The 14494-nt window shown below is 39.5% G+C and overlaps 1 long non-coding RNA gene across 1 annotated transcript in view; it reads right to left on the bottom strand.

The window, feature by feature from the left end:
- Positions 1-9026: 9026 nt before the first annotated feature.
- The window catches only part of LOC107308172, a 31804-nt gene continuing 26336 nt past the window's right edge, over positions 9027-14494 (bottom strand). Inside the window, exons 6-7 of the long non-coding RNA XR_004305947.1 lie at positions 9347-9501; positions 9027-9243 (exon numbers count right to left, since the gene is read on the bottom strand). This is a non-coding gene — a long non-coding RNA (uncharacterized LOC107308172). The remainder of the gene's footprint in view (positions 9244-9346; positions 9502-14494) is intronic.

Here is a 14494-nt window from a genome sequence, read left to right as displayed (position 1 = left end):
TCCAGCACAAAGCAGTGGATAGATTCGAGTGCCTAACTTAGTGGTTGGTAACCCTGTCCATGGCAGGGGGCTGGAACAGGTTGTTCTTTGAGATCCTTTCCAACCCAAGTCGTTCTGTGACACTCTGATTCTGGGTTGTGTAAAAGTACACAGAGATGAGAGGAGCTGTATAATCACGGGGTGACAAGCTATGAACAGTTTAACTTTGCCTTAGCCACTTCTACCTGGGCTCTGTGAGTTTTAAAAGGAGCAAAGTCATGTTCAAGGCTTAAAAATATGCTGAGCTCTACAGACAAAAAGCCGTATATCAAATGTTGAGTTGATGACCAGAGCCTTCAGCAAGGCTATTACCCTCTTTACTTCCTAATACTATGCAAATCAAAGGTTCTGCATCTCTGTGCCCCTGAAGTCACAGGTGAGCATGTCCTGACCCTGACAGTCTGCAGTCGTCCTCAGCACAGGCACACACCTTCCTATCCACTGCAGCCTGTGTCTGCTGTATGTTGCAAGCTGCTTTCGCCTTCCTTGTTTTTATTTTATATATCTACTTGAAAAAATCTTGTTAACTTTTATGTATTTCTGCATCCTCCCTCACACCAAGAAGCTTCTTAATACTTAAGCAAATGTTAAGATATAAGCAAAAATATAGGAAGATAAGATTATTTCAGGCCACTTTGCAAAAAAAAAAGGAATACTTTCTTTTATGGAAAGCAAAATCTTCAGCTTAAAGAGGCTTGTGTTTACATTATCACTAAAACTTCTGCTGAATGGGGAAGAAGCTGTAACGGCAGACAGCACTTCAAAAGGAAGTTCTGTTACAGCACAGACCAAAGAAATCTAAGTTCTTCCAGTGTAAAAATACATGCAGTCCATGCTGAGCTTCTACACTTGGCTTTAGTACTGAGCTATGAGTGTGGCGTACCCCACTGCAAGCTGTTAATGTACCCCACCAGCACTACTGCTCAAACCTATGCAAGGACAGAATTAATACAAAGGCATTCATCGAGCACGAAACTGAGATATTCTTTCACTGCAACTTCTCCAGCTCTTAACAAAGACACCATTCAAAAAAATAAAAAATAAAAAAGCATTTCAAAGAGCAGCGTAGATGCTGGGCATGGATCAGCTCTTCACTTAAAGACAGAGGCCGCTAGCCCAAAGGAATAACTCAGACAATGCAGACACTCCAAGTTTCAGCCTTTCAAGCTGGAGGCCTCCAGTTGGAACTTATCTCTGTTTTCACACATCAGTAGGTTCAGCGGAGTTAGAAATACCCAGCATGTACAAGGAAAACAATCTCTATCAGTGGATACAGCATGAACACGATAACGTAATGTTTTGCAAGCCTTGAGCAATTGTCAAGCCACTGTGCTTTGTCAAGGCAGCACACTTGACTGTCAGGGTCATCTAACCTTAGGTCACCTTCTACCTTCCCCCTGGGCAGGTCCCAGCACCTCCATTTACTCTCTGTAAGTGGCTGCAGCACCCCAGAGGCTGGGGCAGAGGCAATGGGTGCTGCTGCCCCAGTGTGAGCAGCAGCTGCCTGGGTGCAATCGCCTTGTGTCTCTGAGTTAAATGATCCTTATTAACTACCTCTCCAAACAGAAAAGAGAAGGACCCTACCTTATTCCATCTATTTTGGTATGGTTTTATATTTGCATTCTTTCATTTCACTGTTCAAGGCCCTTTTTCAATTAAATATAGCCGCTCACAAAACATGATACTTTTTGTCATCTGGATTGTTATTCACTCACCGCTCGATTTTCACTTAATCTCCTATAAAGCCTCAGGCTCTTAATTTTTTACATTTTACCATAGAAAACAATGAGTTTTCTTTACTACGTGATTAATCTTTCCAATTCTGATTTGTAAACTCTGTTTAGACAGAAAGTGGTATTCAGTTAAAATGTAGCAAAAGAGCACTTCATTTTTTATCAGTTTAATTAAATAACCGTAGATGTACGTAACGTGTAAGAAAAAGAATACATTTATCAGAACACAGTGCACTGCAAGCTGATTTATTCAGCAAGGACTAATCACTGCTAGATGGTGAGCTGCAGTGACTGTTTCTGGTCAGCACGACCTTCAAGACTTTGGAGCTGGTACATCTCATCCTCTCACAGTCTTCACTCATGGTCTTGATGAGAAAGATGAGATTGCCTGCTTTTTCATCTCTCAGTGGAGCTTTCTGTTTTGAGCGTAAAGTAAATGAGTATATTAAAAGAGGGGAAAAAAAGCTTTCGGAAGCAGCTTCAGCATTCTGTGGGTTGGAGTTTCCAAGAGCTCTGGCAGTGACTCCCACCCCCTTCAGTGGTTTGACTTGCTCTAAAAATCTGGCATCAAAAAATGTGTCGCGTAGCACTTTTATTGTGTTATTTTAAAATACCTACAGTAAATGTAACCTTAGTACAGGCTGCCCTACTTCCATATTTAATTTTAAGTGGTCTTGTTAAAAAAAAAATAAACATTTTAATTTAAATAAAATAAAGTATACATATATAACTCATTAAACTTACATCCCTCATTCCAGTAGGCCGCAGAAGCAATACAAAATGTGGATTCCCTCCTTTCTGATTTATCAGCCACTTATGTTATGGTGAGCTCAGAACAGAACGGGTTCCTACTGTGCCTGCTGGTGTACACACAAAGTTAAAGAGACAGAGCTCTGGCAGAGAGGTTTGCCTTAATTTGCTCAACACCTGAGGTGTTAAAAGTATAGCCAAATAGGAGAAGCTTTTTGCTTTTCTTTTTCAGTAAAGCACTGGCTGTTCAAGTGCAGGTTTTACCAGTGCCAGGAGGCAGAGCGTGGGAGGATGCCACAAAGGGCCTTAGATCCTCCATCCCCTCCTGTTCCCCTACCCTTGAGTTCCAGCTGCACTCACCCAGGCCCGTGGACTGGCATGTTGGAGAGAGTTTAAACAAACCAGGGAACTGAACGTAAGCAATGATGGCATTAAGCTCCGCTAAAGATAGAGGCTTCCCATTGAATTTCCTTCCTGCGTGACTCTGGAGCATAAACCTAGCACCAGGACCACTTCTTAAGTGGAAAGGAAGCAAATGATTGCTGACAAGGTCCAAAGACTGGGATCCTGGCCTGCTCCGTTTTGAATTGTGCCTTACAGATTGGCATTACTGATCTGTGGATTCAACTGATTTGCTTAATATGGATCAGCTCCTAAATTACTGTGTTGGAAACCAAGCTATCCCGTGAATTTTCTAGTGTTTTTTGTTTTTTCTTTCTTTTTTGTTTTTTGGGGTTTTTTTTGTGGTTTTTTTTTTTTTTTTTTTTTTTTTTTTTTTTTTTTTTTTTTTTTTTTTTTTATTTTATTTTATTTTATTTTATTTTATTTTATTTTATTTTATTTTATTTTTTTGGTGGGCTGAAAGATTTTCTCTCTGTATCAGAAAGTTTCTAAAGAGATCAATTTTGGTTTAGGTAAGGTCAAGATTAAGCAAAGGAAAAGAGATGAGATAGAGGCATTTCACTAACACGTTACAGAATTGTTGACTCCAGTTGGCTCTTGTTGGTTGAATTTTAGGAGGGAATGGTCCTGAAAGTATTGTTTCATTACTGTAAGGCTGGGCTAGCAGAGGTTCATAAATCAAATGTATTTTAGAATGCAAGAGAGGTTGGGCTGCCCATGAACCCACCTCTGGCAGCAGGCATAGGCTGGGTCCAAGCCAAGTGAGTAGCAGGACCAGGACCAGCACACTTGACATTGCCCATGGGTGCCAGTACCCAATTTTTAGCTCTCTGGCTTGATGCCATCTGTCTGCTCAGTGACCTTCACTAGATCCCTCCTCCACGTTCTTCTGCACCCCCTCCTTGGATCCCCATGAGCTTTCTGTACTATCTGTACTATCTTAAGGCAAAGGAAGTCACAAGTATATTACCCAAGTACGTATAAAATAAAACAGTTTATAATACTGTTTGCTTTGAACTTGCCTACTGCCAGCTTCATCTAATGCACCCTCATTCTTGTACTGATAGCAAAGGCAGAAAGTGGATCCCTGTCCATCCTTTCCATGTGCCGTTTTAAAATATTTATTGCTATTTTGACAAAGCATCAGAGGGGCAATTAAAGTCTCTGAAGTAGAGGCTGTAGTCTCTGTGCTGGAAACCTGTTTCTTCTTAGCTCTCGGCCACTGCTCGGCCCACTTTCTGTGGCAGATGCTGGAGCTGCACTTGTACAGAAGGCCTTCCAAGATCCCAGGGAACTGGAAGCTCTGCCGAGCACACTTGGGGAGAGCCACTCTTTCCCACTGTTAGGGATGATGCATTAGAGGAAAAGATGCAGTCATGCATGTTGCACTTTTAAAGCCCTGCTGGTCTTTCTGCAAGCAGAATCTAAAAGAGTAGTAGGGAGTGGAAATAAAGAGAAGAAAATTTGCTGTTCCAAAGAAATCAGCCCCATTCTGAGAATATTGCTTGCTAAGAATTAAAGCTCAGGGAATCAGTGTGAACTTCAGCTGAAAGCTGAAGTAAAAACCTGAAGTAGTTCAAGCCTTTCTCTAAGGGAGCAAAGACTGTTTCTGGCATTTGGCAGCAGACCTTAATCAGGCAGAGCTGACAATAAAACAGCAGAAGCTTGTGAGAATTTCCTAGTATTTCCACAGGAGATTCATGGAATATATTCTCATTGCTACGTGTTTTACAAGGTACAGTAATACTTCTCAAGAAGTTTCCTGGGTTTGGCTGCAGGGTCTGATTATTAGTTCAGAAGAATATGTTTGGCTAAGCAGGTACAGACACAGCACTGAAAGCTTCACACAACACAAAGAAAGGTAAAAGGAAAAGACTCAGAGATACATAGAGAACATCACCCAAGCATCACAGAGACTTTCATTGTGAGCAAATCCCTGTCTCTGAGCAGGCCTATCATCCAGACCCCAGGCACATCCAGTAGGAAGATGACACCATACTAAGGACCTGCAATTGGTTTGCCCAAAGTCTCATGAGGAGAGGACTTCTTCATGTGCCACAGTTTGCTTTGGTGCTGGGCAGCAACAGGTCAACTCTGTGCAGAATGTAGACAAAGTACAGTATGTCTTGTGAGGGACTGTAAATGCTAAGATGCTTTCTGTGAGCTTAACAGATGCTTGGAAGCAAATTTAACCGACCTGTTGCTGTTCAGCAACCTCATAACCAAGTGTTTCAAATCAGCATTGCTGTTTTTTTAGGTCTAGAACCATTGATTTTATGTTTTTTGACCTGTGTGACCCGAGTCAATCACCTGTTGTGGCACTACACTTCTGTTTGTTATCTTCTGAGACAATTGCTTTTGGGAGAGAGGCAGGAAGAACACCAAAACAAAATAAATATGTCTCTTGGTTCACAAGGAGGATTTGTGAAGGGTTGCTCTCTGTAGAATAGTCCAGTGTTCCCATTAGGAATCTGCTGTGTGGGCCCCTGTATAAAAGACACTTTGCAGGCTGATCTTGAGGATTAGGGATTGGTGAGGAAATTATGGATCCGACTCCAGTCCAAATTTGAAATAGCAAATGGAAGTGTCATAGTACTGATGGCTCACAGCACAGGGTTAGCACTAACCCCTTCTGTAAGGAGAGTGGTAGGTACAGCAGCTTCTGTTAGCAATCCGTGGCACATTTGCTCTAGCAATCTGTTGTAAAAGGGAATCTGTTTCTGATGTTTGTCATTTCTGACTGGCTGGATAGCTTTATAGGGAATAAGGGATAGAGAAGGCACGAGAGCAAGTCACACAGCTCTACGGACAGCACAGACACTACAGAGACGATCGCTGCTATCAGAGCTCAAAATACATAAGGCACTCAACACAAAGCCAGTCACTATGAAGGTCCCTGCAGGGAGCATCCAGAAAACAAAATAGTTCTTTTCAGGCCTTGGACTTTAAAATACATGAATCAGAGAGACACCATATTGCTGATGACTCTTTCATCCCTTGCTATGTGCATGTGCTTGTGCTTGGAACCGCAGTCCTCCTGCCGACTTCCCTGTCGGTGGGCTGTGGGCACGAATGTGGCTTAGAAGTCCAGAGTCACAGCTTTTAGGACACTTAATATGAGACGCTGTCTTAAAGCATAACTGTAGCTTTATTCATGGAATTTAGAAATAAACTAATCTTTTTTCTTTTCCTTTTTCTTTTTTTTTCCCCTAAGGAAATCCCCTCCCTCCTCCCCCCACTGACTGTTTCCTCGTGTCATAAATAGGATCTGAAGAATCATGCTAGGGAAAATATTAAACCCCAGTAACTCATGACTCTCCTATCCTTATAGAAGGAGACATATCTGGTATATTAATTCAAACCATATTTCTTAATAGTCAGTAGGAGACCTAATTTACTGCATGAAATTAATTACAGTATTACACATAAAAGTCAAATGAATCACACAGTACTTATATTGCACTATTTCCACCTTTGTGGTGTGATGGAAATAATGAAGTCATGAATGTTTGTACTCACAGTACTGTTTAATGCCCTGAGGACAGAGAGCATGAAGGTGCTTCAAGTAATCCACTGATACCGTCTAATAATTAGACTCTGCTTGTCCAAATTGTCCTTGTACTTACAGGGCACATATACACCAGCAATAAACTCCATCTACTCAAGCACTCAAGAAGCCAAAAGCACCCCAGCTCAGTTATTCACATGCTTTGTAAAAATTGGGCAATTAAAATGATTCTCAGTGTTTTGGCCAACTGAGATGGAAAGCTAGGCTACATAAGTTAACATGCATGCAAACTACATTAAGAAAGCATCCTTCTCTTTATTACTCTTCCTGTGTATCACAGTATAAGCATGGAGCCTGGAACTACCTACAAACTCTATTACTTCAGAGAAAATATTTTCTTAATTTTGACCTTCTTTTAACTTATTCCTCAGATCTGGCCACAGGACCTTCTTTTTTCTAGCACTTTGTTCAGTCTAATTTTGATTATGAAATCAAACGGATTAACATCTCTTTAAAATAATACTGAATCTGTTAAGACAGAATAACTCAAACCAACTGCACACCATGTTTTCCCAATTCTATCCCAGCTTCCAATTACACATTCTCTATAGAGCCGTAGAATCATAGAACGGCTTGGAATGGAAGGGACCTCAAGAATCATCAAGCTCCAACCCCTCTGCTGCATGCAAGGCCACCAACCTCCATATCTACTACTAGACCAGGCTGCTCAGGGCTCCATCCAGCCTGACCTTGAACACCTCCAGGGACAGGAGGTCCTCTCTTGGAATACACTCCTTGTATCAGTCAGTCCATCTTCAATTAAAAATATCTTCTGTCCTCTGTCGCACCATTCCAGTTTGTGTGTGGTTGTTTACCTCACTTAATCGAACACTGCGTATATTCTTTTTCTTCTCAGCTGCCCCTTAGTAATTCTTACTGCTTCTAAATATCCTTATCTAATCCATAAGAAATATTTTTAAAATTGCTAAGTGAAACATTCAGTGGCACCTTTGAAATAGCAGTTAGAGCTCTCCATACGATGAGCTGTAGGGTTTTTTTTTTCCCTGAGTATCATATTATCTGAAGTAGATTACAGACACCTTGCTGGGCGTTGATTTTCTTAATCACCCCATTGGGCCTCTGAAGACACACAAAGAAACTACATTTGTCTTCCTAATAAATAACCCCTGGTTAATGAAATCTTTTCTTTAGTCTGGAAAAAAATAACATTACCTGATTGATAAAATATTAAATAGGAATGTTGAAAATATAGTTAAGATTTTATAACTCCAAACTACAAAGGTGAATATTCTATTACAGAAATCAGAGGCTTTATGCACATGTTGAAAAGCAAGTTCTGAGAAGCGGACAAGCTTAGATGTCGATTTGAAGTAAAAGAAGCCTTAATAGTTTCACATTTCTCTCTGTTTGCTCTGCTCATCATTCACATTTCACATCGTTCTCTCTTCATGAAACATCCTGGATTATAAGCTACTACTTTGATTTTCATGAGAAAAACTAAAAAGCGTGAATTAAATGTTCTGAGGTTATTCGCTAGACATGTTCTTCCCAAAGCTTCTCTGAAGAAAACTGGTTTTCTTCTAAACTATATTAATATAAAGGAGCAATAGTATGTAATTTGTATTCTTGTTCCACAATGCTGTGGGAATGCTAACATAGGGCATAATTTGCCCGTAGCAAACAAGCTTATAATGCAGTCAATTACTGTTGGTAAATAAGACTCCTAAAATTACATACATCAAATTGACAACAATCTTTGTCTGGACTGCTTTGTGTTTTAAAAGCCTTGAGACTATAGTGGTCTTCTTCTAAGTCAGTTCTCAAACAACTTAAGAAGATGTCTCCTACTTTAAATACTCCTTAAACCAAGTTCTGGTCCAGTCTAGATGACTCACGTGCCACACAAAAGAGGAATGTTACACTGGAGCTCCTTGGTTCTAGAGCAGGATAACAAGATAGGTCTACAAAAGTGAAGGGCTGCTTCTTCTCTTACTTTCTTACTTAAGTCTTCCTCTCTGGGAAGTTAACTAAGCAGAAATCATTTCAGTCTCTGTATGTTATTCATGTTTTTAATACAGCTGTTAACTAATAATCGAAATGTTTCTCACACAGTTTGAATGAAGGTACAAAAAATACCCATTTTCACATATTCACATTCTTTGCTGCTACAGACCAAATACAAGAACTATCTCTGCAATATGAGCACTTCAATTTGAAGACTTTAACTACTGTTTGAAACGAAATTAAAAATTCTCGAGCAGTGAACAGATCTGCATATTTGCTATTTATCACGGTAATAAATACAATTAAAGGCTTTTCTCATTTTCCTTCAAATTGAGTTTGTTAGAAAGATCAGACGTGCTCATCAGGATTCTGAGCAGACTGAACTCTGCCAGGATTCTGAACAGGCAAATGATCCTCATCCCTCCAGTGTCCTTGCTCTTCTGCATCATATATTTTATGTTCTACCGAAAGCATATATGTGAATGATTCACATTATAATCAAGGCCATGAATGTCAGCAACATGATCCATGCATGTTCTTTAATGTTGTTTTTGAGTACAGGAAAATAAAATAAATTGAGGTTTGGAGCACAAATACAAGCGATACTTTCTAATATCACTAACTAATTTCACTTTGGGGTTCCATTATGACAGCACTGATACTAGGTTTCATTTTTATTACTAACAGACTTTACTTATCACAGCAAAAATAGGCCGCTAACCACAGAAAGTAAAATCGATCATCAAAGTTCTGGTTTTGCTTAGGAATCAGACTTCTTCAGATGCTCTGTAAAGTAATACACTCTAGTTATCTATTTACGACTTTAAAGAAACTACATGTGTTTTGAATGCAGTGTATTTCCCCGTAATATCAACAAAGCTATACATACCTGAGGAGCATGTGCTGGAGCTGGAATTCAAGGGAGAAGTGCATTGCTGGTGCTGGAACAAAGGCACACAGCCTCCTGTGTAGAGGGTCACATAGTGCAGTCAAGGTACCAGCGCTGCTTGCACACATAGGTGAATTTTTATCATTGTCCATGATCTGCAAATAAGGAGTACATGCATGTGAAGTTCAAAGTTAAAACTGGTGAAAATTATGATATAAAAAGGCACACAAAATACAAAAAAATACCTCTGTCGATAAAAAGATGCCTGCATTTGTAAGGGCTTATCATGTATTCAGACTAGGAAAGAAGATAAATGTAAAAACACTGTAATGACAGAAACTTGTTTAAATGTGTTCTAAATTCCCAGTGAGGAAGATGCTCCAGCATCTCTGGATAGTACAGTTCCAGTCTTTACCCATCCTCAGACTCAGAAGTGTTTCACAAATATGTAGCCCGCCGTTCTTTGCTGTAAATTAAGATAATCTTTCCTTGTCTTTCCAAAACAGGCCACAAAAGACAATCGATGACTGTCTTCTTCACAATAATCTTTAGATGTCAGATTCTTTTATTTTCCCCTCAGTCCTCTCTTCTGTAGACTAAACAAACACAGCTTTTTTTCAGACTGTGCTTTATAAATCTCGCTCTGCAAAAACATTTTCACTCATGTGTTCTCCTACAGATTTTCTTTTACCTGGACACTGAAATCATTTCCCTTTTCTAGGTTTTGTTTTAACACAGAGATGCAATTTTATTTGCTTTTTCTCATTTTTCCTTTTCATTTCAAGCAGTGGATGAAACGGGTTTTGTGTGCCTTCTGTTTAGTAATACGCAAATTTTAGGTGTAACGCCTAAAACAAGAATGATAATATTCTTAATTAAGCGAGCAGACAGAGAAGCGTAAGTATTGTTTGCTTTGAGAATTAGGCATAGGCAGAAGAAAGGTTTGACTCAAAGCCCACATCCCTCTCCCTTTCCTCAAACCAGATTGTAGTGCCTTCTGAGTCAGAGGCAGAAGGATGCTGCTAGCTGAAATATTCAGCGGAGTCCCTTTTGATGATGACACAGTTACTAGTTTGTGGTAAACGAGTGTCACATTCTTCACTGTTTTCAATATGAGTTTTGTCTGAATAAAGTCGAAATATTCCGGACCAAGAAAAATAAAACAAAGGATGTAAGATAACAGATCAAAGAAGCGCTTGAAATGCAGCAGTGGCTGTCTTTCTTCACATTTACTTCCAGCTGCCTGCCTTTGGAGAATCTAGTCTCTTTTACTTTTTAACCAAAAATAGTTTATCACAGGAATCCCTACATTATTTCTTTGGAAAGAAAGAGAGAAAGTGAAGAACTGGTTAGAGGTCTATGACATGCAGCGCAGATTTTTCTGCTGCTTTGCTCTACTTCACTCATACAAACTATACCATAGTCACATATGAAAGTTCTTCTAAGAAGTGGTTTCTTAGGTTTGGTTTTCCTTTTTAATATTCACATAATCTATTCTTAGGGTAGTTTCATAATGAATTCCTGAAATTTAGTAGTTGTTCTCTGTAATCTAACTAACCTAGCCATTTGCAAAGCATCCAGACCCCAAAGTTACCCAGGTGTGCTCCTTTTGACCATAGACTCCGTGGCTCCCAGCAGCTCCTGCTCACAGCCGTCCATTTCCCACATCAGCAAAAGCCTTTTCACACCTTCTTTGATGATTTCTGATGTAGTCACCTCCAGGACATTTTAAAGCTTAGCTGCCCACAGCTCCCAAAAGCAATGGGAAAAAAAACCTTTTCTCTAGGAATAGAGAGGGAACCCCTCAGCACATGGCTGTTTAAGCAAGAGTGGTGGGCACTGAACTTATATTCCCACTGAGTAGAGAAGGAGTCTGCAAACAGCTCTCCAGCAGACAGTCGTACCTGCACTATCTGCTGTATTTTTCCAAATCTCTTCCAAGAGGAGCCTGAAAATGATTTTTTCTCCCCCTCAAAACAGGAACTGCCAGCTCTGACAGTTCAGATATAAGGCTCAGAGAGAAGTGGACAGCTTCAAATATTTTGTTTGTTTCATGCCCTTTCCTGAAACTGAAATTACAGAATTTTACATAATGCATTTGCATTTCAGAATTACAGGGTCATTGTAAGAACTATTTCTTTCCAGCCAGATATGCAATACCTGTGACATTGGCTTTTTTTTCCTCCATCCACATGTATGCGAATCTACTTTCTTCACCCCGATATTCTCTTGACTTTACTGATGCACACTTTGTTATTTGCAAGAACAGAGCTATTCCAAAGCCAACGGCATAGAATCAGACATTAATACTGCACAAGTGATTCTGCTGAACATATTTCCCCATCACATTGCACATATGGATGCTGGCAGTACAGTAAGGTCACTTAGTTCCTCCAGAAAAGCTGCTCAAGTCCTGCACTCCTTAAGGACTGCTTCTCCAAATAAATTACTCTAGTTAATTTATAGACCAATTTTACCAAGTAAAGTACGGAGGTCCTCAGCACTCACCAGAGGAGCTGAACCCCTTTCAGAACCTGCACATTGTTTGTTTTCTCTTTCAACATCTGAGTAACTTAAATGACAGTATTCAACTGGATGCTAGAAGATCGTGTTCTAATACTGTGCAACTCGACATGTTTTCTTGCTCTCTTTTTTTAATGCTTTCAAAGTTAAGCAGTTAATCCCAGGTCTTAAAATAGTCCATGAATATAATGTTATTTCCTCTTTTTGTGTATCCCGCACATAGCTTTCTACAACCTGTAAAATCAGAAGCAACAATGAAAACAACTGGTGACCTCACTGGGTCAAACTTTGACCTGGAACCTAATAGTAATTGCATCACATACTGGCAAACTGTCCAAGTAATTCAGAGATTATATTAATCCCAATATATTATTGCATATCCCTTTCAGAAATCTGTACAAATATTCAGTAAAGCACTTATTCCATCATGTGCAGGATGAGATCACTACTCTGAAGTATGCCCATTTCAGCATCAGATCCTTCTCAAAAGGCTAAGCACAAAACACCATAACCAAATGCATGATATGCCAGGCTGGTATCCCAAAAGGAGCTCCACATACATAGGACTCAAAACTCTTTATATTAATGAAATGAATCTATTTACGCAGTCATATGGTAAATTCTTTGGGTTGGTGGTTGAACTAGATACTCTTAGTCTTTTCCAACCTTAGTATTTCTATGATTAGGTGAGTTTTTATTGTAACCTTGCTTCTTCAAAAAGAATACTCATTCACCTACGCTGCTTTCTAATCTCATTTAAAAACACAGTCACGTAAGCACTGCTTTACCTTTTGCTGTCCTCCTCTGACTTTAGTGATTTATTTCCTGATTTTCTTTGCTATCTTTAAGTCACTTTATATCAAAATATATGGATTTATTAACATCTCTGTTGAAGAAACAGTAGCCTGAAAGGTAACTATAGAAGACTGGCTTTCAACCATGGGACAACCCATGGCCTTGAGCTATTAGTGTGCTTTTTGGTCAGGCTGAGAAGCACTGAGGTGAAGGCACAGCAAGGTGTGAGGAGCAGCAGGGGTTGGGTATTGTGCTGGGTGGGCAGTAAGGACAGCTGTCACCCAGAAGGCCAGCTGTGTGAATGGGAGCTGTGACACGCCACCCACCTGCAGCTGCACCATGGCCCTTTTGTTTCCTAGCACAAATGCCTAAGAAAATAAAGACTCAGCGCATTGCCTCGTGCTCCTGTTATCAGAGAGCTGCTGGCATGGAGAGGCCCCGAAGAGCTCCTGGTCAGCAGCACAGAGCCTGGGCCTTGGGTGTTGTTGGATACCTGTCCATATGGACAGTTACCATGTTTGTTTGCTGTCTCTTCAACTGGGGAAATCTGTTTTATCACAGTAGTAAACTCATTGTTTAATATTTTGTATTTTCACTGAACATTTGTTTTCAGGGGAAGCCTGTTCTCTTTTTATTGCAATGTTAGTTCTGAAGCAGCTTTCTGCTGTTACTCTCCAAACCCCACAGTTTTCTGCCAACGATGTTCACAATATCATTCTTGTTTTTCTGCCCTATATATTGAACTAGAAGTGCTGTACATACTTAAGGTCTTCATTTTAGGTTTGTTGTTTTGTTGTTGTTTTTTCCTGCTTACCCTCAGATCCAGGACTGAATTAATTGTCATTATTTCTTCTAGTAGTATTAATAAAAAATACCCTGTATTTTGAGTATAACAAATATAATATTAAAAATATTCTATATCTTACCAATACCTTGTAGCCTATTTGGAAATATTCTTGCACATAATTCAAATTCCCATTAAGCATTTTCACACCCTTACTTTCATATACATTGCACTGTCCTTCCTCCCAGCTCTATAGAGTCACATGAAATAAACCTTCATCACAACCTTCATGGATATGGCATCTTCCATTTTCATGTGTAATATTATTCCTGTGTCTGCCAGCCATGTGAACTGCAGGGTGGCTGTATTTATAAATTATGCTCCCTCACCTGATCTTCCTTATATAGAAACAGATAGTTATATTCTATTTATGCCTTAGCCAGGCTTGTTTGTAACGCAATCAAAAAGCATTACATGGAATTTGCTGTGGCACTGCACCCCTCAGGACCACACGCACCCTAAGCTGTGTTTATGAATAGAAATATCTAATTTCACATGATTATTTCCTGAAGGAGCTTCTAGATTATGTATATTTTCACATCTCAGTGTAGTAGCATTCGCTCAACTTCATTCTTCTCTCACAAGTGTTTCCCTATGGCTGCATTCGTTTATTTGCTCAAAAACTTGTCTTACTTTGTTAGTATTTCCATCTGTGCTTTCCTCACTATTCTTCATATACTGAAGAGAGTTTTTAACTGGTTATTTTTACTGAGACACTGTCACCCAAAAATTGCAATTAAAAAAACCCAGCACAAACTTGAGTATAAAAATACTTCTATCTTCCAGCTGTAACCCTGTATTTTGGGTTCGTAATATGGTTAAACAAGCAATAGCTTTGTATCTTATGTGATGCCAATACAGTGCTCCCAAAAACAAAGTTGATTCTCCCATGCTAATTCAGTTTGATGTATTTCCCTCTAACAATAATATGTCATTCTTAAAATTATATTATTTTTCATGATAAGACCATGTCCCATAACTACTGT

The sequence above is a fragment of the Coturnix japonica genome, chromosome 1 (genome assembly GCF_001577835.2).
Source record: "Coturnix japonica isolate 7356 chromosome 1, Coturnix japonica 2.1, whole genome shotgun sequence".
In the NCBI taxonomy this organism is placed as follows: Eukaryota; Metazoa; Chordata; class Aves; order Galliformes; family Phasianidae; genus Coturnix; species Coturnix japonica.
The sequence above is the reverse complement of the archived record's forward strand: the minus strand, read 5'-3'. Positions and strand labels throughout refer to the sequence as shown.